General features: G+C 32.7%; 1 protein-coding gene and 1 long non-coding RNA gene across 9 annotated transcripts in view; one reads left to right on the top strand and one right to left on the bottom strand.

Annotated features, from left to right (window-relative positions):
- Pfk (ATP-dependent 6-phosphofructokinase) overlaps nucleotides 1-27,340 on the top strand; it is a 314,693-nt gene that overhangs the window by 25,236 nt on the left and 262,117 nt on the right. The gene's annotated exons all lie outside the window — the stretch shown is intronic.
- LOC140450147 (uncharacterized) lies at nucleotides 5,855-7,667 on the bottom strand. Its single transcript, XR_011951974.1, has 3 exons — nucleotides 7,542-7,667; nucleotides 7,342-7,443; nucleotides 5,855-7,002 (listed from the first exon to the last, which is right to left on the bottom strand). It is a non-coding gene; the product is annotated as an uncharacterized lncRNA (long non-coding RNA).

A 27,340-nucleotide genomic window follows, 5' to 3' on the forward strand; every position in this document is an offset into this window, starting at 1 on the left:
ATCGCCAACATCCGGACCGGATAAGGCACTGAAGAAGAAGAAGATATATTATATGGATAAAATTAGTATTAATCAAAGTATTGAAATTATATACAGAAATATATTAAATAATATGTTAAAAAATAGTGCATTTGTTAGCAAAACCCTGCAGTGTTTGTTACTCCAAGATATTTAAAACTCTCCACTCTTTTAAAGTTATATGGGTCTATTGTCACATTTTGCCCTATTCTATCTCGTCCCTTTTGTCTGTTGATGCACATGTATTTGGTTTTCTCTTCGTTTACCCTAAAACCAGTTTTCTTTGCCTCTACCTCCAATTTATTAAAAGTCTTCTTCACATTGGTGACAGTGTTTCCCACAATGTAAATGTCATCTGCGTAAGCTAGTAGTAATTTTGGTCCATTTACTGCCAGTAATTCTGTTTTAAGGTGTGTTGCTCTTACTACTTTCTCCAGGATGATATTAAAGAGGAGAGGTGACAGCGCATCTCCTTGTTTCAGGTCATTGCTTATTTCGAAAGATATTGAGAGTTTGTTACCTATCCGTACTGGAAATCTATGAAGAGATTATGGATAGTTCTATTAAATTCCCATCCTTTTTCAAGCAGCTGTCTTAGAGTAAAGATATGATCTATGGTCGATCTATGTTTTCTGAAACCGGCTTGGAATTCTCCCATGAATAATATACACGAAGCTCGTAACGTTTAAATGGCTCAACGTACAACAACGCGCAAGGTATCGAGGGAAAGGGGAGGTGGTAACGAATATGCTAAGACAAAAAATAAATGCAAAGACTGTGCCAAAACGGCACTATATCGTATCTCTGTTGTTATTAATCAGATTACTATGTGTAACACGTTAAATGAAAGAGGAGGGAGTAGCGAATACGTTAACACAAAAAACAAACGCAAAGACATTGCCAAAACGGCATTACGTTATATCTCCGTTTCTATTGGTCAGATCATGACGTACAAAGGATCGTTGGAAAGAGGAGGATATATCGAATATGTTATCACAAAAAACAAAAACAAAGACATTATTAAAACGGAACTATATCGGATCTTCGTTGCTACTTATCGGACTGTAGCACAATAGACGTTGAACGAAAGGAGAGTAGTCACTGAGGCTAACAGAGAAACAAACATCTTTAGTCTATCGCTTCTCTCTCGAAATAATGTATGAAAGGCAAGGTGACGCTGTCACATGATTAATCGAAGAACGTATACCATTCTTACAGTATGAACAAACCAAAAACATCATCTGTAAAAAATATCTTCTCTGATTGAGTACTACTATACACGGATCTCCACTTAACGTACAGAACTCATTAAAAAAATGCCTCTCTCTCTCTAGATATCTCGAAACAATTCATATGTAATTGAAATGGATAAAACGGATAAACCAACATATTATATTACTTGCTGTAGATATCAGCCATATGATTACTGCACTACAAGGGTTTCATCTGAATGTTCAAAACTATACATGAGTCTCCTCTGAACGCTCATTTATTTACGGTCTCCCACAGAGCGGTACATTATTACATTAATTCTCAACGTTAATGTGATTAAACATCCACTGCTGGACATAGGTCTTCCACAGAGCGGTGTATAACTTAATTCATCGTTTGTTAACACTTAAACATCAGCTAGCTAATATCTAACGCATAGCATACGTATTTATTTATAGTATGGCATACACAGACCGTCAGTCACATTGTTAAAGAATGCCCATGAAGGCGATTCCCTGGAGTTTTCGATGACTTCCTGAATGCGACCGAAAATAGCAGACGTATGTAAGACGCAATATAACGCATATTAGACGTACAACAGACATACCAGACGCATATCAGACGTATATCAGATGCAAGCTCTGACAGAACAATCACTAAAGAAAATCTGTCGAAAAAAAAAAACAAAATTTGGCACTACGCTGGTATGGACACGTCCAAAGGATGGACGACAACAGAATAACAAAAAGTATTATAATGGGCACCACAGGAAAGACGAAGGAGATGCAGGTCAACAACTACTCTACACAACTCACCAATATGATTATTGATATACGATATCGTTTTGTTGCATACTATATTTTATCTACAACAATTACCATTGCACAATGATATTCAGATATAATCCAATAATGGGGAGGCCTAACCAAAGTATGTATACCATTCTTCCAATATGGCCAAACAAGTAACGTATATTACTCGACATAGATATAAGTTGAATGATCACAAACCGACAAGGATCTAAACGTTCTCTACAAGCCACATCTGAACGGCCCCTACTATACATAAATCTCCACTAAACGTTCTCTACAAGACACATCTGAACGACCACTACTAAATCTCCACTGAACGTACAATTCGACAAGAGTCTCCGCTGAACGCTCACTAATACACACAGATCACATCCGAACTTACAATTAGCCAAGAGTCTTATCTAAACATCCACTACTATACATAAATCTCCAATATGACCATTTTTCGATTTGTTCCATACTATATTACTCTACCACAATTCCCACTTTACAATGATATTCAGATATAATCCAATTATGGCGAAGACTAACCAACAAATGGTTACCATCCATAAATTATGTTCAAATCAACTAACGTGCCAAACGGCCATTACACTATATCTTCGTTCTTATTTATCTGATTTTGACGCACGAGACGTTAAATGAAAGGCGAAAGTAAAGCGTAAATATTTGCATACTATAGTTTACCTACGACGAGCAAGTAATGTATTGTTTTATAGTGAATAATGAACATTGGTCTCTGTAAGAATATATGGTATATGTAGGTAATTGAGGTATATTAACAAAGAAAAATCAAATTAAATACATTTGTAGAGTATATTATAGTTATAGAGTATATTATGTTATATGAAAGAAAAACTCAGCCATCAAGTAAGGACATGACTACCACAATACGCTACGCTAACTCTAAGACAGAAATGATGTACATGAAATGATAGAAAAAATCTATAAAATATCTGATATAGAAACACTTAAGACAGAAATGGACAATAATAATAGAAAATGTTTAAAATATCTGACATAGAAACACGTAAGAGAGAAAATCTGTAGATAAAATGATAGAAAAATGTATAAAATATCTAACATATAAACACGTAAGACAGAAATGCTGTACATAAAATAATAGAAAATATCTGACATAGAAACACGCAAGGCAGAAAGCATGGACAATAATGATGGAAAATGTATAAAATATCTCACATAGATACATGTAAGGCAGAAATGCTGTACATAAAATGATAGAAAATGTGTAAAATATCTGACACAGAAACACGTAAGGCAGAAAGCACGGACAATAATGTATAAAAAATCAAACATACAAACACGTAAGACAGAAATGTTGTACATAAAATGATAGAAAATGTGTAAAATATCTGACAACAAAATTAAATAAAAATCTAAAATACCGAAAGAGAACAGATATTCGGATCAGATCTAGAACCTTTATATAGAATACATTCGTATATGGATAAAAATAATTCGGTACGTATGTACAAGAGTCAAATTTCACGTATTGGAAAAGCCAAACAAGAGACGCATGGAAAAGCCAAACAAGAGACGCAACCATCGAGTAAAAAGACAAAAGAGGGAATGTAAAGGTAGTGGGGGCAAAAATATTGTTAGACAGGAAGTGCCATCTTTAGAGGCCATATTAAACAAGGAAAGAGAGACGCTTTCCTTGTTTAAGAAATCAAATTTAGTTGGGTTATGTTATTGCTGATGTTCAATGACGTATAATATATAGACTAAGCAGTCCCGTATTCTCGCTATATAATCGGGTGTCCTAAAGATCTCCGCTCAAGGTATGTTTACCTGATCAGCGGCGTGCTCATTTATATTTTAATTAAAATAATTATTTTTTTAATTAAAATTAAATATTTATGATTTTTTTTTTGTTCTCGTTTATAAGAGAAAAACTTATTTTTATAATGTTTGTAAAGTACATTACCTGAATTTTAATCATTTTACCAACAGGAAATATTGAAGTTTTTCCTAAAGATTAAAAATTCTCATTTTTAAATTGTATTAAGGACTATTGATTTTATTATTTAGTGTGAAGGAAATTTTGATAAATAAATCTAATCAGGTTTGCTTCTATTAAGAGTTGTGAGTCTATTTAGAGAGTCGAAAGATTGCTAGAAGTCTATAAATAGTAAGTGAAAATTTATATCACGTTCATATCACTTTTCAATCAGCTGTGATGGCATCTATGGTTGACTTTCTTTTTCTGAAGCCTGGCGGATATTGCCCTAGTGTATTTTCGGTAATTTATCTATTCCCCAATATTCTTGACAATATTTTGTATGTGGTGTTCAGTAACATAATTCCTCTGTAGTTACTGATATTCTTCGGTCTCCTTTTTTAATATCGTTATTAGATGACCCTCTCTCTACCACATTAGTATACTTTCTGAGTTCCCTGTATTTTTTATTAGTTTAAGAATCCAGTGCATCAAATTGTCTTCTTAATTTTTTATTAATTTATTTTTTATCATTTCCTGGTGGTTTTCACTGTTGCAATAATTTCCTTGTATAAAGCAACTTTTGAAGTTTATATTAAGGAATTAGGAAGAAAATTAATAGTTTACTTGAGTGCAAACTAACAACAAACTTTTGAATTCTAATTTCGTGTTTTGTTGTAATGAATTAAAAACAAACAAAAAAAACATCAAATCAATTACACATTTTTAACAAAAAACATACAAAAGAAATAAATCATAAAACATTTTGCAACACAATTAGTAATTTAATTAATGCATTAATGCACACAACGTAATAAATACAGTTTCAATTATTTTCTAAGACATACAATATGTTATATATAAAGATACAATATGTTATAATAATAAATAAGTTGTATACCAAAGACTTCTATAATTGTAATGGTGGTGTGAATATACAAAATAGGACAAGATAATGTCCTGCCTAAATCGCACAGGCCGATCAGTCTTACATAATTTTTGTTGAAGGCAACAGAAAAAATTCTTGATAGACATATTAAGGGAAGACCTTTGAGGGATCATTCTCTCAATGGCAACCAGCATGCATATCAAGAAGGAAATCAACAGAAACAGCAATGGACAAAGTAGTTCAGAAAATCAGCCACTCAATTAATAATGGAGAGAATATTTAGAAGGCACATTTAATAATGCCCTATCAAATAGATCCACTATCAATGTGTGTTACTATGTGTAACTGGATCAAAGCAATGCTGGAAAATATATTGTTGAGTGAATAGAAGATTGTCACAAAGGTGCAAGGAAATATTTTGGCCAAAACTGCTAAGGGTGTCCACAGGGGGGAGTGTTTTCTCCCCTCCTCTGGTCACTCCTGGTGGATCACTTGATGTCACTTCTTGACGCACACGGGGGAAGAAGTACATGCCTATAGGGATGATCTAGTAATTATGGTAAGCGGAAAATATGGTAATTTTCTTTCCAGCACACTCCAAAGAACATTAAATATCCTTAGTAGGTACATGGAAAAATTATCTATCAATCTTAGAAAAACATCTAGGAGTAATATTAGATAAGCAGCTTACATATAACGCCCAGTTGGAAAGAATAACCTACAAAGCAAAGGTTTCCCTTTCTACATGTCAAAGAGTATGTGGGAAAATTTGGGTTTTAAAACCCAAACCGATGTACAGATCTATGATTACGTATGGCGCACTTATATGGTAGTTTAAATAACAACAAACGGCCACTTAATAGAAGCTGAATAAGCTTCAACGACAAGCATGCTTAATCATAACACGAGCAATTTTGACTACCCTAACTGCCTCATGGAGGTCATGCTTGATCTATCTTCATTACATATATAGATGGAGAAGGATGTGAAGATAGGAGCATACAGAAGGTGGATAAGATGTCAGGAAGCAGGGCAAAAGGATACCTGGATCAAATCTGGAGAGATAATTAAAAATTACCTAGATTTGGAAATAGTACAAGATGCAATGCAACCTAAATATAATTTTGAAAAGTCGTTTACCATCCTTATAGGGAGGTACAAATAGGAGTTAAATAAAATCAATGCATTGGCCATTGATAAATTGTTGGCAGCACCATCAAAAGTTAATGAATGGACTTTTATGCCTGAATCATAAATAAAATTTAAGCAAAGATTTACTAAGGATGCTTTTTCTTATCCACAAAAACTCTCAATTAAAAAATATGCAACTGGCACTTTAAAATTGTCATTTAAGGCTACTAACATAAACACCAGTGCCTCTTTTGCTTCTGGTATATTATCAGATTCTATATCTGCACCAAAATCTACAGAGCCAATAAATTTTTGCCCATCCCATTTTAGTAGCTTACGAATAGACATTTCGTTCAGCACTAAATTACACACAAGTGTAACACAAGTGTTACAAGTGTTTTATTTTGCTTCCCTGCTTCTTCAATTTTGTTTTTCAAAGCATTTAAAGCTTCTTTGGAAAATCCGGGTGCGCCATCAACAGTTTGGTACCATTTAGTTATGGTTGATGGGTGTGGTAATGAATTATAAAAGCTCTTCTTACAAAATCATAGGCTTTTGCTGAATACAATTTAAAGCCAGTGCAAGTGACCTTAATTCTGGAGAATATTTGGCACATTTGACACCCTTTAAAAATCGTTGAAACAATGCTTTGGCTAATTCTGGTAAAGAGGCCTAAAACAAAAAAAAATACAAACATAAAAGAATATAATAATAATTTAATTTCTTTCTTTATGAAATATGTGAAAGAAAACTTACCAACAACACAGATTTAGCATTTTCTGTAACATACAGTTTTTCTTTTAATGATTGTACCAATGCGTTTAATGTTGTTGCTTGTCGTTTTTATCTTTTAGTAGATTTTCTTAGGGTGTCAATTTGTTTCTTTTTTTTTGCTATACATGTTTACTGATTCCATGTATCTTTTTCTTTTTCTTGGGCAGTCTAAGTCCGACATGGAAAAATCCCCCACATAATGCTTCCTAAAAATAAAAAGATTTATTGAAAGAAAAATTGCTTATTCAAGGATATAATAATGCAAATGAAAAATTAAATGAATATTGCCTCTTGTTAATTTTTTTAGCTATTAATTCTCTATCTGCAGCATGCCCTTCAATATTTTCCTTGCCTAAGAGTTCCTCAGTTTCTGAGGCAGACAAAGTTAGTTCACTGCTAGCTGTTTGTGTTGTTGAGCTGCTGGATATTTGTCTGAAAAAATATTTATTACACTTTGAATGTAACACATTGCAAATAAAATTTGAATTTGAATCAGCTTAAAATATCATTAACCTGTATACAGTTGGTCTAGAATTATTACATACCTTTCAGTAAGAAATTCTCTAGTTTCGAAATTTAAATTGTGGGTGTCTGATTGGCTAGGGAGAGCTTTAGTTCCTACCACCTCTTTAGCGTCTTTAGAAGACCTGTATGCAAAGAGAAAACAATATAGAAGAAACAGTAAACAGAAAATTTATATAAATATTAAATACCAATGTAAAAATTTAATAAAAACATTACCCACCTTGGTATAGCTAATGGTTTTGCATTTTCTTTTAGACGAAAAAGCTAAATTTCATGATAACATCATTTGGATCAAAATGATCACAACAAATACGTGACCATCTGGAAAGCTTGTTCTTATTTAATTGTAAAATGTGTATCCAAATTTCCTGTTTTTTTCGTCAAAAGGAAATCTATGAAAAAAAAATTAGTAAGAAAAATTATATTTAAATGATTTTAATAAAAAAAAAGACAAAAAATTTAATGGAAATTGTTATTATTCAGTATAATGCATAATCATTTATTTATTTATTAAATAAATAACAACTAAACGCCTCCACTGGCCATCAAAACATAACCTAATATTTATAAAACATACATATAAAAAATAACTTACTTGAAAAGTGATAACGTTTCGCTCTTCGAACTTCAGCGACCACAAACAAGATACCTAAATGGCATTTTACTAAAATAGTAGGTAAATGAATCGCAAAAATTTTAAATAAAATTTGCTTGTCACAAAAAATATGTAAACACACAACTTCATATCAGAACAATAAACAATAACAAAGGTATTCATGTTGTGGACACTTTTTAAAGCGTTCACGGAGTCTATATATTATACGTCATTGCTGATGTTATTGTTTGTCCCAACTGTCACATGAAAGATTATTTGTATTTTCTATTGAAGTTTTTTAACAATTGTTTCACATTTTAGACTATTATTGTTATTATTTAATTAAAACTTTATTATGTTCTAGTGTTAAAAAAAGTGTATTATGTATTAATATTATGTAATATAACAAATAAATAGATAAATTAGAAACCCTACACCACTGTATGATTATTGTGAAGTGTCATGAAATTTAAATTTGGCGCATTCGCATTTCCGGATATGTCCGCCATCAGAGGCCACTTTTTTGGTCTCCTTTTCATAACGATTAAATTCCCTCTTTTGTCTTTTTGCTCGATGGACGCAACGCAAAAACAGTTGTATGAAGTATGTACTTAAAACACAATAATTAGTAATTTTTACAAAACCCCACTTGTAAATTATATGTATTTTCGAATTGTGGCTTAAGTGTAATCATAATGTTTATATTTGTTAAAAAATAATACATATAAAACACACATCTTTATTTATTTAATTCATTCTTGATGGATGAAACTCTCCTCGGTTTTTGAGATGAATTTAGATTCTGAAGTATTTCGTTTTTTCTTAGTATCGCAACCGACAGGGCGCGATAAATAGTAAATAATCTCTAGATAGTGCAATTCGTCTGCTAATAATTCTGCTTCTGTTCCATTTAGCGCATCGATTTTGAAAGAATTTTAAAGCCATTTAAAAGCGTGTTTGGATCATTATGTTCGTTATAGAGAGTCCACAGTTCTTCCAGTCGGTCAAGTATCTGTTTCTCCGTTATAACCCCTTTATCGACTCTTATGGTGAAATCAGCATGAATTTTATTTTCTACCTGTATATCTGATTTATTTACCTTATTTGATATTATGTCTTCTTTTACACTGTTGTTGTTTGTCTGAATGATATAGCTTAGTAAGGTATTTCGGAATTTCCTGAGGTATCACGTATGGTCTGTAGCCTTCTTTTACACTACTGTTGTATGACTGGTGTGTCTTGGTCAATTCTTGCGGTACCATGTAAGCCCTGTGGTCTTCTTCTTGTCGCCTATCACTTCTTATAATATACAGAGTATAGTTTTCTTCGTATTTTGTGGTGTGAGATTGGTGACGTAAACGACACCGTGTGTCTCTGCACGTCTCTGTGTACCTCTGTCTACGTGTCACAGATGGCTCTGTGTGCCTCTGCAAATCTCTGCGTACTTCTGTTTACGTATCATAGATGGTCTCTAAGTCTCTCTGCATGTCTCTGCGTTCTGTCAACGTTCAATATTAACTGCAAATTCTTCTTCTTTTCCGTATAGTGCCTGACAGAACATGACATTCGACACAGGCCGTGACAGTTATGTGACAGTCGACGCAGAACGCGACGAATTAAGTTTAGACAGAGTTTCGATAGGTAATTTATTAGGTTAACTCGTGTCACGCGTCACGTCAAAACGTCACTTTTGCATCCAAACGTCACGTTTTAAAGTCAACACGTCACACCTTACATATGGATAACATGGGAGTAAAGCGTCTTTTCGTCTCTTGAGTAAAGTTAGCGATGGTTGAGCGATGGTTAATTTATTAGGTTAGGTGGTGCCGCGAAGCGACCCATAAACATAATTTATGGATGGTAACCATTTCTTGGTTAGTCTTCGCCATAATTGGATTATATCTGAATATCATTGTAAAGTGGGAATTGTTGTAGAGTAATATAGTATGGAACAAATCGAAAAATGGTCATATTGGAGATTTATGTATAGTAGTGGATGTTTAGATAAGACTCTTGGCTAATTGTAAGTTCAGATGTGATCTGTGTGTATTAGTGAGCGTTCAGCGGAGACTCTTGTCGAATTGTACGTTCAGTGGAGATTTAGTAGTGGTCGTTCAGATGTGTCTTGTAGAGAACGTTTAATGGAGATTTATGTATAGTAGGGGCCGTTCAGATGTGGCTTGTAGAGAACGTTTAGATCCTTGTCGGTTTGTGATCATTCAACTTATATCTATGTCGAGTAATATACGTTACTTGTTTGGCCATACTGGAAGAATGGTATACATACTTTGGTTAGGCCTCCTCATTATTGGATTATATCTGAATATCATTGTGCAATGGTAATTGTTGTAGATAAAATATAGTATGCAACAAAACGATATCGTATATCAGTAATCATATTGGTGAGTTGTGTAGAGTAGTTGTTGACCTGCATCTCTTTCGTCTTTCCTGTGGTGCCCATTATAATACTTTTTGTTATTCTGTTGTCGTCCATCCTTTGGACGTGTCCATACCAGCGTAGTGCCAAATTTTGTTTTTTTTTTCGACAGATTTTCTTTAGTGATTGTTCTGTCAGAGCTTGCATCTGATATGCGTCTGGTATACGTCTGTTGTACGTCTAATATGCGTTATATTGCGTCTTACATACGTCTGCTATTTTCGGTCGCATTCAGGAAGTCATCGAAAACTCCAGGGAATAGCCTTCATGGGCATTCTTCAACAATGTGACTGACGGTCTGTCGTTTTACATTAAATTAAATTTTATCGAAAATGTTGTACATTTTATTATTAATACATTAGACGTTCGTTTGTAACGTTTTATATTGATTTTTAATTATGTATTCTTATTGTATGCCATACTATAAATAAATACGTATGCTATGCGTTAGATATTAGCTAGCTGATGTTTAAGTGTTAACAAACGATGAATTAAGTTATACACCGCTCTGTGGAAGACCTATGTCCAGCAGTGGATGTTTAATCACATTAACGTTGAGAATTAATGTAATAATGTACCGCTCTGTGGGAGACCGTAAATAAATGAGCGTTCAGAGGAGACTCATTTATAGTTTTGAACATTCAGATGAAACCCTTGTAGTGCAGTAATCATATGGCTGATATCTACAGCAAGTAATATAATATGTTGGTTTATCCGTTTTATCCATTTCAATTACATATGAATTGTTTCGAGATATCTAGAGAGAGAGAGGCATTTTTTTAATGAGTTCTGTACGTTAAGTGGAGATCCGTGTATAGTAGTACTCAATCAGAGAAGATATTTTTTACAGATGATGTTTTTGGTTTGTTCATACTGTAAGAATGGTATACGTTCTTCGATTAATCATGTGACAGCGTCACCTTGCCTTTCATACATTATTTCGAGAGAGAAGCGATAGACTAAAGATGTTTGTTTCTCTGTTAGCCTCAGTGACTACTCTCCTTTCGTTCAACGTCTATTGTGCTACAGTCCGATAAGTAGCAACGAAGATCCGATATAGTTCCGTTTTAATAATGTCTTTGTTTTTGTTTTTTGTGATAACATATTCGATATATCCTCCTCTTTCCAACGATCCTTTGTACGTCATGATCTGACCAATAGAAACGGAGATATAACGTAATGCCGTTTTGGCAATGTCTTTGCGTTTGTTTTTTGTGTTAACGTATTCGCTACTCCCTCCTCTTTCATTTAACGTGTTACACATAGTAATCTGATTAATAACAACAGAGATACGATATAGTGCCGTTTTGGCACAGTCTTTGCATTTATTTTTTGTCTTAGCATATTCGTTACCACCTCCCCTTTCCCTCGATACCTTGCGCGTTGTTGTACGTTGAGCCATTTAAACGTTACGAGCTTCGTGTATATTATTCATGGGAGAATACCAAGCCGGTTTCAGAAAACATAGATCGACCATAGATCATATCTTTACTCTAAGACAGCTGCTTGAAAAAGGATGGGAATTTAATAGAACTATCCATAATCTCTTCATAGATTTCCAGTACGGATAGGTAACAAACTCTCAATATCTTTCGAAATAAGCAATGACCTGAAACAAGGAGATGCGCTGTCACCTCTCCTCTTTAATATCATCCTGGAGAAAGTAGTAAGAGCAACACACCTTAAAACAGAATTACTGGCAGTAAATGGACCAAAATTACTACTAGCTTACGCAGATGACATTTACATTGTGGGAAACACTGTCACCAATGTGAAGAAGACTTTTAATAAATTGGAGGTAGAGGCAAAGAAAACTGGTTTTAGGATAAACGAAGAGAAAACCAAATACATGTGCATCAACAGACAAAAGGGACGAGATAGAATAGGGCAAAATGTGACAATAGACCCATATAACTTTAAAAGAGTGGAGAGTTTTAAATATCTTGGAGTAACAATCACTGCAGGGTTTTGCTAACAAATGCACTATTTTTTAACATATTATTTAATATATTTCTGTATATAATTTCAATACTTTGATTAATACTAATTTTATCCATATAATATATCTTCTTCTTCTTCAGTGCCTTATCCGGTCCGGATGTTGGCGATCATCAAGGCTATCATGGTTTTGTTGACTGCTCTGCGAAACAGCTCCGCTGAGGTCATCCCAAACCATTGTCGGAGATTTTTCAACCACGAGATACGACGGCGTCCCGGTCCTCTTCTGCCAAATACTTTACCCTGCATAACAAGTTGAAGAATTCGATATTTTTCTTCGTTCCGCATCACGTGGCCGAGGTACTCAAGCTTACGTTGTTTAATTAAATTAAGCACTTCTTTTTCTTTTGTCATGCGCTGTAGGACCTCAACGTTGGTGACATGGTCCACATATAATATATGCTTTATAAAAATACGGTTAATATTACACAAAAACTTCTTCAGTCAGAAGATGTGTGTGTTTGGATTTTCGTATAAATAACTGTATTAACAATTTTTGGAAATTAGTATAAATCGAGATGCTTGTCTGTTTACATGTCTTATTGTTGCTCTCTGTATCTGTGTGTGCAGAGAATAGCACTCTGGAATATGCTAGTTCTTTTCTTAAACGTTTCGGATATCTAAATACATTAAGTAATGCTATTTCTAGTATAGATATGGCCTTCGTTGAATTTCAAGAAAGATACAATCTTCCGGTGACCGGAACATTAAATAATGATACTATGAATATGATGAATAAGCCTAGATGTTCTGTTGGAGACAATAACTATGCAATTCATTCGAAGTGGAATAAAACGATTTTACGCTGGTATTTCCCTCAAGCTATTAGTAATCCCGATTATATAAATCTTGCTGCAGAAGCTTTCGCTAGATGGGAGAAAATATCTAATTTAAAGTTTAAACGAGTAATAATACCTTCTTCAAAGCCTGGTACTATTATAACTGTGGTGCCAAATAATCATAATTTTCGAGCAAGTTGTCAAGGAGCCTATAAATGTTCATTTAATTTCGATGGCCCCGGAAAAGTATTGGCCCACGCATACTATCCCAGCGCAAACGGTGAATGTACCGAAATTCATCTTGATGCTAATGAACGGTGGTATGTAGGAAATGGCAGAGCTCCTGATGGTGAAGTCAATTTTTTGGCTGTCCTAATGCATGAAATTGGTCATTCCCTCGGACTGGAACATAGTACTAGTGATTCCTCTATTATGTATGCTTGGTATCACCAAGATGTGCCAAGTTTTGGTGATGATGATAAAAAGGCAATGAGCATGCTATATGGACCAAAAACAGTTCCCATACCAACAACAACAACAACACCAGTTACGCGAACAATTTCGCAAACCAGGAGCAATGTACCGAAAACACCTGCACTAAACAACAGGGCCTATTTGCCGAAAACACCTGCAATAAAAAACATATGTCTAATTCAGTATCCCGATTTCATGTTTCTAGCTACATCTTCACAATTTCCAAATTATCGAATGTACGTTGGATCTGGCCCGTATATATGGAAGTTTGATTTAAATGAGGTGCGCCTTCCAAAATATCCTGAATTAATTACCGATTATCTCCCCAAAGAGTTAAGGTCTACGCACGTTTCACATGTTTTTCAGAATTCCGAGGGACACTTTGTAACTATAAGCAATAATCAGTATTACGCTGCTCTTTTCCCAATTTAAAAATTCAAAAACGTTTCATGTTTCCTTCTATACCTGCGAGAACCAAAATAAATGCCTTGTTTCAAACAAACAGCGGCCAAACGTATTTATTATACAATGATAATTCTTATACTGAATTTAATGAAGCTGAAGATGTCTTAAACCGTGGACCCATAAATTATCTCTTCCCAGGATTACCAGATAAAATAACATCAGCATTCCGCTATACGGATGGGTTTATTTACTTTTTCCAGAACAATACCTATTATAAGTATAGCGAATACACACGTAGAGTTGTAGCAGCAGGAACGTTTAGCTGGGAACTTTTTGGAATACCCTGCCCTGAAGACGGCCTATTAAAACAATTAAAAACTTTGTTAAACAAAATTGTAACTATATACGAATAAAGATTGCTGTGTTCCTTCTTAGTGATAGTTCTTTTAATAAAAATTACATTGTTTTATGTTGCTGTTGTTGTTTTATTTAAATTCCATTACTCTACACGTTCTACGTCGGATGTCACGTGACATTTCACGTTCTGCGTCGACTGTCACGTTCTCTTAGGCACTGTACGGAAAGGAAGAAGAATGTTCATACTGAACGTTGACATGGCTTCTGTGTCACCAACGCTTTCATTTGACACCTCATACGTCAAAATCAGGCCAATAGCAACGAAGATACGTTTTAGCGCCCATTTGGCAATGCTTCCATCTTTGTTTTTTGTGTCAAAGTATTCACCGTCTCCTCCCCGTTCCAACGAGCCCTCGTACGTCACGATCGGACCAATAGAAACAAAGATACCTAATAATGCCCTTTCGGCATGCTCCGATGCACACGGCACATACTGCGTTCAACCCCATTTTTCGTTCCCGTTCCAACGAGCCCTCGTATGTCACGATCGGACCAATAGAAACGAAGATATGACGTAATGCCCTTTCCGCATGCTCCGATGCGCACGGCACATACTGCGTTCAACCCCATTTTTCGTCCCCGTTCCAACGAGCCCTCGTACGTCACGATCGGACCAATAGAAACGAAGATACCTAATAATGCCCTTTCGGCATGCTCCGATGCGCACGGCACATACTGCGTTCAACCCCATTTTTCGTTCCCGTTCCAACGAGCCCTCGTATGTCACGATCGGACCAATAGAAACGAAGATATGACGTAATGCCCTTTCGGCATGCTCCGATGCCCACGGCACATACTGCGTTCAACCCCATTTTTCGTCCCCGTTCCAACGAGCCCTCGTACGTCACGATCGGACCAATAGAAACGAAGATACCTAATAATGCCCTTTCGGCATGCTCCGATGCGTACGGCACATACTGTGTTCAACCCCATTTTTCGTTCCCGTTCCAACGAGCCCTCGTACGTCACGATCGGACCAATAGAAACGAAGATACCTAATAATGCCCTTTCGGCATGCTCCGATGCGCACGGCACATACTGCGTTCAACCCCATTTTTCATCCCCTTTCCAACGAGCCCTCGTACGTCACGATCGGACCAATAGAAACAAAGATATGACGTAATGACCTTTTGGCATCCTCTGATGCGCACGGCACATACTGCGTTCAACCCCATTTTTCATCCCCTTTCCAACGAGCCCTCGTACGTCATCCTACGTTAAGCCTTACGACCGGGGGTTGCGATTTAGGGGTTGCGCTCAGACATACATAGCCTATCTACTAACACTATTATAGGTTAATAGCAAAATAGCCTAAAATTTTTGTGTAGATGTAACATATCCTCAATATGGAATGATATATTTGTAAAGAAAAGGGAAACAAAAAAAAATTTAATTGTGACAGCTGTAAAGATAGAATGCGTAAAAAATGTGGAGATTTGACTTCCTTTGAAGTAAAAGTTTTACTAGTCACAAGAATTATGAAATTCTACTGTCGTTAGTGTCACTCACATCAGTCTGTAGATCTTATAAGAGAGGTAATATAAATAAAAGATGCCTTAGTTGAAAGCAAGGAGAACACAATTTTAGATAAATCAGAAATTATTGAGATGCTTAAACAAGACTTAGAAGACTTAATAAGAGCAAAAAATAAAGAAGTTCAAATATCGAGTAATCAACAAATGAAATCCTACAGTCAAGTTTTAAAGCAAAATAAAAAACAAATAGTCATCATTCAACCGAAAAATCAATCCCAATCAAGTACATAAACACAACAAGTAATACAACAAAATTTTAATTTGGAAAAGGACAACTACAGGAGCAATGCGCTATAATATATATATATATATATATATATATATATATATATATATATATATATATATATATATATATAATGTTATGATTTGCTCAAATGTACTTGATTTTATTTTTATAAGAATCTGATCTCTACTTACGATTATCTTTATAAAAAAATCAAAACTCAATAACATATCTCAGGACTCTTACTATTTAAAAATTATAAACGTGGCTTCAAAGTACTTTAGTATAGTTGTCATTTAGGAAAAAGATAAACAATAGGAAAATTAATTTATAGACAAACAATTATAAACGTAAAAACAAAGGTTATTTATTTTTAAAATATATCACTCTTAAAGATTACGATAATTATATAAATTTATACCGTACAAGATAATTCAAAAAAAAAAATTAAATCACTCATCCATCAAATCAAGCATCCACTAATTATCAATAAACATTAAATATAATTATGTCCAAATCAAAGACCTTTTATTTTAATTTTTATAAATCAAAGACAAAATCAAAATTTATTCATTACTTGGCTTCTCTAATTAATAAGAAACAATTTTAAAACACAAATAATTAACACAAATCTTAATATACGATCGTAGTCGAATGTCTCTGTTAAAAAAAAATAAACTAGCTAAAACTTTTTTTGTTTTCAAAAAATGCTGACTCCACTTAATGCTGCTTTGATTGTGACCTGAATAGATCGCACGTCCTTTCCTGATTTTCCAAATATGCCTGCTCTATGTTCTGTCTACTATGGTTGATAAACTAAAACAGTTTATGAAAACTGCCGTTAAAACTCTTTACTCCAAGCTCCTAACTTCAAGATACAATCTGCTGCCGCTCATAACAAGAAAATATATCTGTTTATACTTACAGTAATTACTCTCGTTCTTTTTGGCTTCGTTTCTGCTTACCACATTTGCATACTATTTTCAACACAAACACCAAAAAACACCACTTTATAACAAATTCTCTTTTTTAAACTAAACTGCTTTCTCTCGATGTTCAAATTACAATGCCTCTTCTTTTCCTCTCGTATCGCACCCAACCCCAATTCCCCTACTTTTTTTCTACTTCCTAACCAATCCGAAACTCAGCCCCTTTCAAACGCATCTCCAACTTATTTGTGTCAATTCATTTTTTTGGTTTTTCCAAAAATTACCTGACGTATTAAACACAATAAACAGTTTACTAAAAAGGCTTTGGATTTCTATATTTATGAAAAGAACAAAATAATATGATTCACCAAAAATCGTACTTAATACATCGGACCGTACACTTCATCGAAATTGTTTACAAAATTACTATTTTCCGTTTTTCCCGAAAGCCTCTAAATTAACTATTATACACTAAATTTAGAAAACCACCTACTTTCTTTTCCCGTAACTGGTATATCATTACTAGACTTCGGCAAATATGCATATTGCATATTTTGCATATTGTGCATATTTTATGCAAATATTTCATATTTTGGCATATTTGTATAAAAGTTTGCATAAAGTGCATAAAAGTTCAGATTTTTATACTGTATTTGAAAATTTTTAAACATACCAATTTATTTCAATTCTTGTATAAAATTTTGTAGTCATTTTAATCAAAAAAAAGATCTAAGTACGTAATCTCTACAGGTACAAAACATTTACAATTTCAAAGAAGATCAATTTAAGTAGCCCTCAACATTCTTAGAAAGTCTCGGTCACTGAGGCATTCAGTTATTGGATAATCGCTAAGGGTTCGCTCATTTGCATTTTATGATCTAATCCCCAAATCTATCTACAATTTATTGTATCTTAACAGCAGGTAAACGGCTAATAGTTTTGTTCCTAATTTAGGGATTTTCCAAAATCTCCCAGTTTATTGAATTAGGTACCTAAACATTTCTAATTTGATGCTCAGATTTGTAAATCATTTTTGTTTTGATATTCAAAGCGTAAACACTCGTTGTGCGTAACAAAAAGGAAGATTGTGATTTTATAATGCCTAAAACAACCAGTGCTTCAACTTGGATTAAACCTTATAAAGAGCTGTCTATGGATATGGGAAAAATCTACTGTTCAGTCTGTGGCAAAATTGTAAGTATCTAATATTTTCTATTAAATATCTAATATTTCATACATACAGGGTGTTTCCAAATGACACTTACAACGTTTGACTGTAGATACTTCTCGAAAAATTGAACAAAACGATATAGTTAATGAGGGGTCAAACTTATTTACTTTTCGAGATACAGGGTGTTAAAATTAAAAAAAATTAAATTCTTTTAGTTAATAACAACAATAACTTTAAAACCAATAAACGTATTTACTTGAAATTTAGTACTCGTAGGTTGTTTTTAAATGAAAAATAGCTTCCTTTAGTGAGAAAAAATTGTCCATGGTACAATACAATGGTGTGTATTTAGAAAAATTTTTCACCTTTGCTTTTTTTATGAAGTCAGCTATTCTAAAACACAATTATTTTTATTGTAATTGAATTAACAAAAAAAAACTTTTGTTGAATTTTAAAATAAGTTATATGATGTACTAATGGTTAGTAACAAAAACTAATTTGTGGATTAATACTGCATTTAAAACACTTAGCGAGTGTTTTTTTTTCCAAACCAGTTATTTGATTAACCAAAAACACCTTGTATATTTTTATATTTTAAAGGTTGGGTTAAAATAAAGGTTTTTATTTTTATTTATAGATAGCATGTGAGAAGAAATTTCAGATAGACCAACATGTGAGAACTGCTTCACACATTGCAAAAAAAGGAAAAATAGGAGGAAAACATCAAACTTCAATGGCTAAATGTTTCCAATCTACTTCAAAAAAATTAGATGAGCAAGAAACTCTTAATGAAGACTTGTGTCGCGCATTAGTGTCTGCAAACATACCGCTTTCAAAATTAGCAAATGTAAATTTTAGTTCGTTTCTAAAAAAATATTGCAAACTTAATGTTCCAAGTGATCGGTCTCTAAGAAGAAATAATGTGAACGGGCTATACTCGTCGGTGTTAATTAATATTAAGGAAGAAATTGCAGATAATTATTTTTACATATCTGTAGACGAAACCACTGATTCCTCAGGAAAGTATATTGCTCATTTATTGATTGGTGTTCTTAAAGAAGATACCTTACCAAAATCTCATCTTATTTCATGCCAGCAACTTGAGAAAACAAATGCTTTAACAATTTCGCGTTTTATACAAGAAACATTAGCAACTTTTTTTCTTCCGACAACTATTCCTTCTAATAAATTACTGCTTATTTTATCGGATGCTGCTCCTTATATGGTGAAAGCAGGACAAAATTTAAAAATATTTTTCCCAGATTTAATACATGTTACTTGTGTAGCGCATGGATTAAACAGAGTTGCAGAGGAAATACGAAAAAAGTTTCCTCTTGTAAATACCATGATATCCAGTGTCAAAAAAGTATTTCTTAAATCTCCTATAAATATTCAACTTTAAAAAGAAATGCTACCTAACATTCCTCTTCCACCACAACCTATTTTAACGCGATGGGGAACATGGTTAGAAGCAGCTAATTTTTATGCAGATCATTTTTTTAAAATAAAGAACATAATTGATACGTTAACAGATGAAAGTTCCCAATCTCTTTTGGATTCTAAACAAACTTTTCAGAGTAACTTGCTTCAACAAGAACTTTCATTTATAAAATCAAATTTTAGTTTTGTTCAAAAAACAATTACTCAGTTAGAATCACCAAAACTGTCATTGTTCGAAAGTACAGCATTAATAAAAGAATTTGCGTCATGTTGTCGGAACGTTAGAGGTAATATTGGAAAAGATATTTTAAAAAAATTTGAAGCTACTATGGAAAAAAATAAAGGTTACCTTATTCTTTCTGAAGTAGTCAGTGTTCTAGCTGGAAATATTTCGGAAACAATTAATTTAGAACCAAATGTTTTGGTTAGTTTGAAAAATGCTCCCGTTACATCAGTTGATGTTGAACGAAGTTTTTCAATATATAAATATATGTACTCAGACAGAAGCCACAAGTTTTTGTTAGAAAATTTTGAACACCACTTGGTCATTTATTGTTACCATAATTCTAAATAAGTTTATTCATACTTAAAAATGATGTAGTTACTTAAAATAAATGTAAATCTTAATGAATAGTAGGAAATATTTAGTTATGTACACTTTTTTTTTAAATAAAATTGTTACTATTTTACGATTTTTTTATTTATTTGTATGCATATTTTGTAAAATATTTGCATATTTACGGGTAAACACGTGCATATTTATGCGCATATTTTCTACATTTTTATTTGCATATTTGCCGAAGTCTAATCATTACAAATAATATATTTCTATTTACAGGGTGTTTTCGATTATTTTACTGTCGCTGATATTTATTTTGTTTAAAATTTGGAATCTAATAATATATATATATATATATATATATATATATATATATATATATATATATATATATATATGTATATGTATATGTATATGTATATATATATATATATATATATATATATATATATATATATATATATATATATATATATATATATATATTGTTATGATTGTTTATTTTGACTTTAATCTTAGTTTATTGAGCCAATAAAAAAATATAACTTATTTGTTATCAAAAGTAAAATAAACTCCTTATATTACCTGTGTTCGATGGATTCAAAGATTTTCTAGTTGTCTTTTATCGGGATAGGGAAGAAAGATAAGAATAAAAAAAAATATTATATTACAAAAATTTACGTTTCTTTATTTTATATGAACGAATAAAACAATTATCAAATACTGTCGTTATCTTGTCAATCAGCATACAAGAAAATAAATCAAATTTTTATAATAATAAGTTTTTAAATCTACATACATTTATATTAAGTTAAAATCAATTTTACTTAAATTTTTCTTTACTTGAAACAAGAAAACAACAAAACTTTAAACTTTTGATTAGCCTAACAAAACCTCAGTTCTTAAATTTGAATGCTAATCACCATGATGTCAAACCGATCCTTCACAGATATAAAATTCAATTGTACAAAACACTTACAGCTTATTTTCTTATTGAGTTGTATGTTGGAACATACCCAGAAAAATCCAGTCTCCTCAACGATGTGATCTCTCCTTTTTGGCACCTAGGCTCCTTGATGAAAAACACCTGATGCACTTCTCCAAAAACTCAACTACTTATTAATGACACAAGGACCTCCTTTTGTCAACTTGATGCCGTAAAACTACTTTCACAAATCTTCACATCTTTCAATCTATTTGCTATCTCCTTCTGCAAAACTATTCAATTCTTTTCACAATGCCGGTATCCAACTCACGAACCACACCCTACCTTGAGACAAAACTATTTCCTTCGATGACAAATTATCACTGACCTCTCCGGTTCTCATGATCGGCTCACAAATTCCCATTTAAAAACGACCGTCCAATCAAAAGCTCAAATTGTGTTTACCATGATTTTGGAAAAGGTATCGGTTTCAGAGAAAAACTAAATAGCTTACTTTAAAATTGGTTTTGTCAATACACAATTTATACATATTTCAAAAGATTAGAATATGGTCATTTAATACTCGATTATACAAACAATGAAAAGATTAACTCACAGGTAAAATGTCTTCTAATTCTAAACAAAGGTTTTTTTGATAATTTTGTTTGAAACGGAAAAAGGTCGTTTGCCAAACAAATTTCTATTCTTATCTACACTAAATCTTATCTTAAATTACTATATACAATTTGTTTATATTGATATCTTAAAATTTTATTTCGATGGATTTTTTTTATTTATTTTTCTTTGGTTGGGAAAGAAGAAACATAACAAATCCCCGCCTTTGCATATGATAAAAATTACTGAATTATGCAGGGATTTTTCTCTACGCAAAAACAATACCAGTATTTTATTCATAATATTTGTAAACATCGTTGATATTATAAATTCCCCTAATCTTGTCTGATTCTATGTGCTTCAACTCATAACTATTTATCCCATTCTTATTGTTTACTATGTACGGACCTTAAAAAAATGTTCGTACTTTTTTGCCACTCTGTTTTCCTCATTTATTAAAGTTTCGTGTTCTTTTAACATCAGACGCACCTCATTTTCTTTTTCTTCTCCACATATCAATTTTCTTTCTGTTTCCTCAGATTCTTGACACATATTTATCGCACATTTTTCCTCCTCTTTTTCATCAATCTCTTCCTTAAATACCACTGTTTCAATCATATCCCTTTCATTTTCCTTTGTTGACACTATTTCTTCTTCTTCTTCGGGGCTCATCCCTTCTTTTGAGGAATCTCCGGTATTGACTTCCTTTATTCTTTTCTTAAGTTTTCTTCCTTTTCTTCTTTGTCCTTGCTTCGTTGCCAAATTCATTTCCACTGTTTGTTCTTTTTCCGAATTATCAATTTTCTTTTTCCCATGTTCATTTTCCTGTTCTCCTTCTTTTTCAAACAAATTTCTATTCTTATCTACACTAAATCTTATCTTAAATTACTATATACAATTTGTTTATATTGATATCTTAAAATTTTATTTCGATGGATATTTTTTATTTATTTTTCTTTGGTTGGGAAAGAAGAAACATAACAATATATATATATATATATATATATATATATATATATATATATATATATATATATATATATATATATATATATATATATATATATGTATATATATATATTATATATTGACTAGACCATTATTGACTAGAAGACCCAAAATATCCATATATATTAAAACTCACCTAGTCACTAAAGCCCTTTCCAAGAATGAATATATATATATATATATATATATATATATATATATATATATATATATATATATATATACGGCATAAAGTGAACTCCGCCCATGTTAAAATTCAGGTTCAAAAGAGCTCCGTGGTCAAGTGGACACCGATATACGGAGCTCACTTGACTATTCCATAATATTGACTCTGTCGATTCGTTAACATGTATAGTTTCATAATTTTTAAAAATTTTGTGGAGCTCATAAGTAGCCCTGTATCATGAATGTATATCGCTTAGTTCACGTGTATATATTATAGGGGTCGTTCAGATCTTTTTCACTGTATATTGGAACCATTAGTATATCGGTCTAAGTAAGCTCCGATAGTTTGGCAACTAGGCGATTAAGCCGTATATTTCCAGCTTATGTTCTAAACGGTTCATACGGACTCTTTATTTTTGGTATCATTCATACGCATTGCAGTATGTAATAGATATGTATACTATCAAATACCTGTTTTTGGTAGGTACGTGCTTTTCTAAAAATAGCTTTATGGATACAAAAGGATTTCATTACCAAATTGGATGTATTTTTTCATATGCGGAAATTTCCTAATGTATTTTATTAACGTCAGTATGTCTTTATACGTTTCGTTTAAGAATTCGATTAATAAGAACTTCTTTTATTTCATCCATTGTTTTACGATATCTTGTATACAGCTTCTTTATTATTTTATTTCTGGTTTTGTCTGTTTACTATATATAATTCTAGATAGTTTATCTTAGAATAAATATTTAAGTGCTAAGATAGATATTTTCGTGTAAAAATTGGTAGTAATGCGCAAAAAAGGGAGAATGCTTAATTTATCTAACAAGAATATACCACTTCACCAATATTACATACTTCTGAATGTTTTATCTTCTATTTAGGGGTAATATGTAATCAATATAAGTGGAGTTAGTGTCAAATTTGCAATGATTTTTAAAAGCAATAGCTTACTGACTGTACTTTATATGTTCAGTTCAAATAATTAAACCTTGTCACTTCAGAAAAGAGCGATTTGAAGGGCAAAGTCATCTAAGAAGGTGGGATGAATCTTGTACAACCCCACATTCACACAGGTTAACCGGTGTTTGCAGGCAAGAGCCGTCCTGGAAGATTTTAGGAAGATAGCTACCATAAGGAAATTCCTCTCGAGGGTTCAGATGGCGAGGAGCAGCTTATTCTTTTGCGGATGTTGCGAATCTAGACTTGGTTTCTTTCGTTCTCTAGTTACTTATCTTTGGATATTAGGTGGATTGATAGCTACGATATTCTAGAGCTTATGTGTGGATGTGAGTCTTAATATCCGCTGAATTTGGCTGACTAATTTATAGCAAAATCTACGTATTAAGTATGTGTTGGTGTCATCCATACTGGCAAGGTATATTCGGCAGCAAAAGCGTAGAGTGCAAGCGTCTACGTTTTAAGGGTTGAAGGATGTGCTTCCCAGTTTTAGCTGAAAAGTTTGCGAAGAATATTATTTTTCTGGTTGTAGTTTGCCATTTAGTTTTAAACAAAGTTCTGTGAATGACAAGGTGTGATACAAATTATCTTCAAGCTATTTATAGCAAGTCCAGAGTTTAAGAATTTCATGACACTATTGGATGTTCAGATTTGTGAAAGCGTCTCTGTTAGGGACATTGAAGGAGCACACCTGACTCTTTCCGCAGTTTGGCTTAAAATTGATTCATAGTCTATTTTTATTGTACTTTGATAAAATAAAGGCAGGTATCGAGTACAGTTTTATTAATTAAATCTTGCCCAAGTACTTTAGCTCCCTAGAGCATCTTCAGGAGCATCTAAAATAAGCCAAGAAACGTTTTTTTAAATGAAGAAGTTGATTAACCTTGATAAAAACTCGAAGTTAATGGATGATAAAAGTTTTTTGTGATTAACGTTTTAGACTTACTTTGTCAATTTTGGGATATCCAACAATAATGTTGGATGTTGGAATGTCATAAACACAACAAGTGTCTTTATCTCTAGATATGCCCTTAATATTTATAGACATAATTAGAATAGTTGGTCCTAAAAAGGACTGATTTGACAAAAATCATATTGAACGGGTGATTAGCCGATTAATTAATTATTCATTACCCAGGGTACGTCCGATTGCGGTGGTTTTATTAGTACTTAAATTTTCGTAAAGGCTTCTCTTTTGCACCCCATAAGAAATGGCTAATCTTTAACTTTTCATTAAAAATTTAAATTTTACATACTGTTACTTTTTGACGATATTTCGAATCAGATATGTATAGTAATCATCGTACTTAATATAGAGTTTCTTTGTGAAAAGTAAGTGAGTTTAACATATCGGTGACAACTCATATATGGATAATAAGGACATAAACGGGTAAAATAAGTGTACAAAATTTCAAATAAATATATCGGCGTTATTGTTCAGGAGATGGGTTTATCCCAGAGATCAAAGGTTACATGTATATTAAAGGTTCTGTTTACGTATTTTCATTACTAAAACAGTATATTTAAAATAAAAGCCTTAAGGTATTTTTACATTTTATGGAAATTAGAATTTAGGGAAATCAGCAAATTAAAAAATACAGCCATAATTCTGAATGACCAACTTGAGACAAACAGTTGTCCCCTGTTCAACTTATTCAGTTACAGGCTATAACGTGTAAACGCATACCTGTTTTATTGTCAGATAAAATAAATTTCCATCAAGTAACGGTCGAATCCATCACTTACTTAAAGAGTAGGAAAAGACTACAAAAGACAAAATGCTTATGCTTTAGACTACGGGTACTTTATTATAAAGTACCCTTTGCTTTTGGCAATTAGTTTCTCACTTTCTCAGCGATGGGTCTCCCTTTCCTCATCAATAATGTTCTCGCTCGATACTGCTCGATACATCTTATTCTACGATATTTAGATTTCACTATATGCTCTACATTTCTTGGCAATACTTCTGATGGCTTTTCTAGTAATACTGATCTTATTAATACCTGAGTTTTACTTACGATACCCCAAATGCTGCAATCTTTTAAAATTATATGGGTTGATTGTTACGTTATGCTCTACTCTACATCCTTTCTTTTGTATGTTAAAGAACATTTATTTGGTTTTCTGATTACTGACTATTAGACCGTTTTTTTGCTGCTTGTAGCATTATTCTATAGCATTCTAATATTTAATCTATGGATTAAACCGGATAGCAAATAGATATTCTTCACATTCTCAGAGAAATAATATTCTAACATAAAAACTCCTGTTAAATTTCCAAAACCTTCCTTGAATATTATATTCACTTATGATGGGAAGAAGCAATATCAGTACTATAATAAGGCGTAAAGTCCTGGACTGGCTAATCGTTGGATAATAGGAAGCATGAGTTTAGCAGTTTTAATGTTTTCCTGATTGCTACCTGGGATCGGGGAGCAGAGATATCAGTACCAAGTTAATGCATATAGGAATTGTTGCTTGAACTTTATTATTATTAAATAGCACTATATTTCCTAGTAAAATCGTCATGACTTTACAGTAAGACAAATTTTCGAACGTTGGTTATGGAAACGTTAAGGATATACCACCGAGTTCCCTATGTCGATATCCCGCAAAATCTTTGTAATAATGATAACCGAACCAAAAAAACAGAGATTAAAATAGGCGCCAAGAAACTGTGTTATAAAACAGTCGAATAAACACTGATACTCGATTTAAATATTCAAAAAATTAATGAACAGCTTACTAAAATAGAAATAACGCATATTTAAGATGTAATCCATTAATGGACCAAGGTAAAAAGCACTCCTAGCATATTCTAATGATATTGATCTCATAAGAAACTCTCTCCCGTCCGCAAACGACATCTTTAACAAAGCGAATAGAGTACGAAAATTGTTTCACTTAAAATCAACAAAATAAAAACCAAATACAAGCGAATCAAGAGAAGAGAGCAATTCAATACATCTAGATAAAACAAAAAAGTCAACAACTACAATTTCGAAAGTATGGAATACTTTAAATATCTTAGATCAATAATCACGGTTAATAATAATGTCACTAAAGAAATACAGAGCATAATTCTTCTAAAAATGTTTAACCTCATTATTATATCACTACAAATCCGTATAGAATAAGAACATATACTGAATAAAGAAAGCTCTTATAACGATATTGTTTAGGAAAATAAATTGCTTAAAGTAGATCGGATACATGCATAGACGCCAAGATGTCAAACTTGTAAAACTGGTATGGAAGAAACTTAGCACAGAAGAATGTCTGTTGACATTCTTCTGTGCTAAGTTTCTGCTAAGTAGAATGTTGAGTGTCTCAGTATACAATGGAGAGAAAACATCCAATAATATCTTAGAAAATTAA

This window comes from Diabrotica undecimpunctata, chromosome 9 (assembly GCF_040954645.1).
Source record: "Diabrotica undecimpunctata isolate CICGRU chromosome 9, icDiaUnde3, whole genome shotgun sequence".
Classification (NCBI taxonomy): domain Eukaryota; kingdom Metazoa; phylum Arthropoda; class Insecta; order Coleoptera; family Chrysomelidae; genus Diabrotica; species Diabrotica undecimpunctata.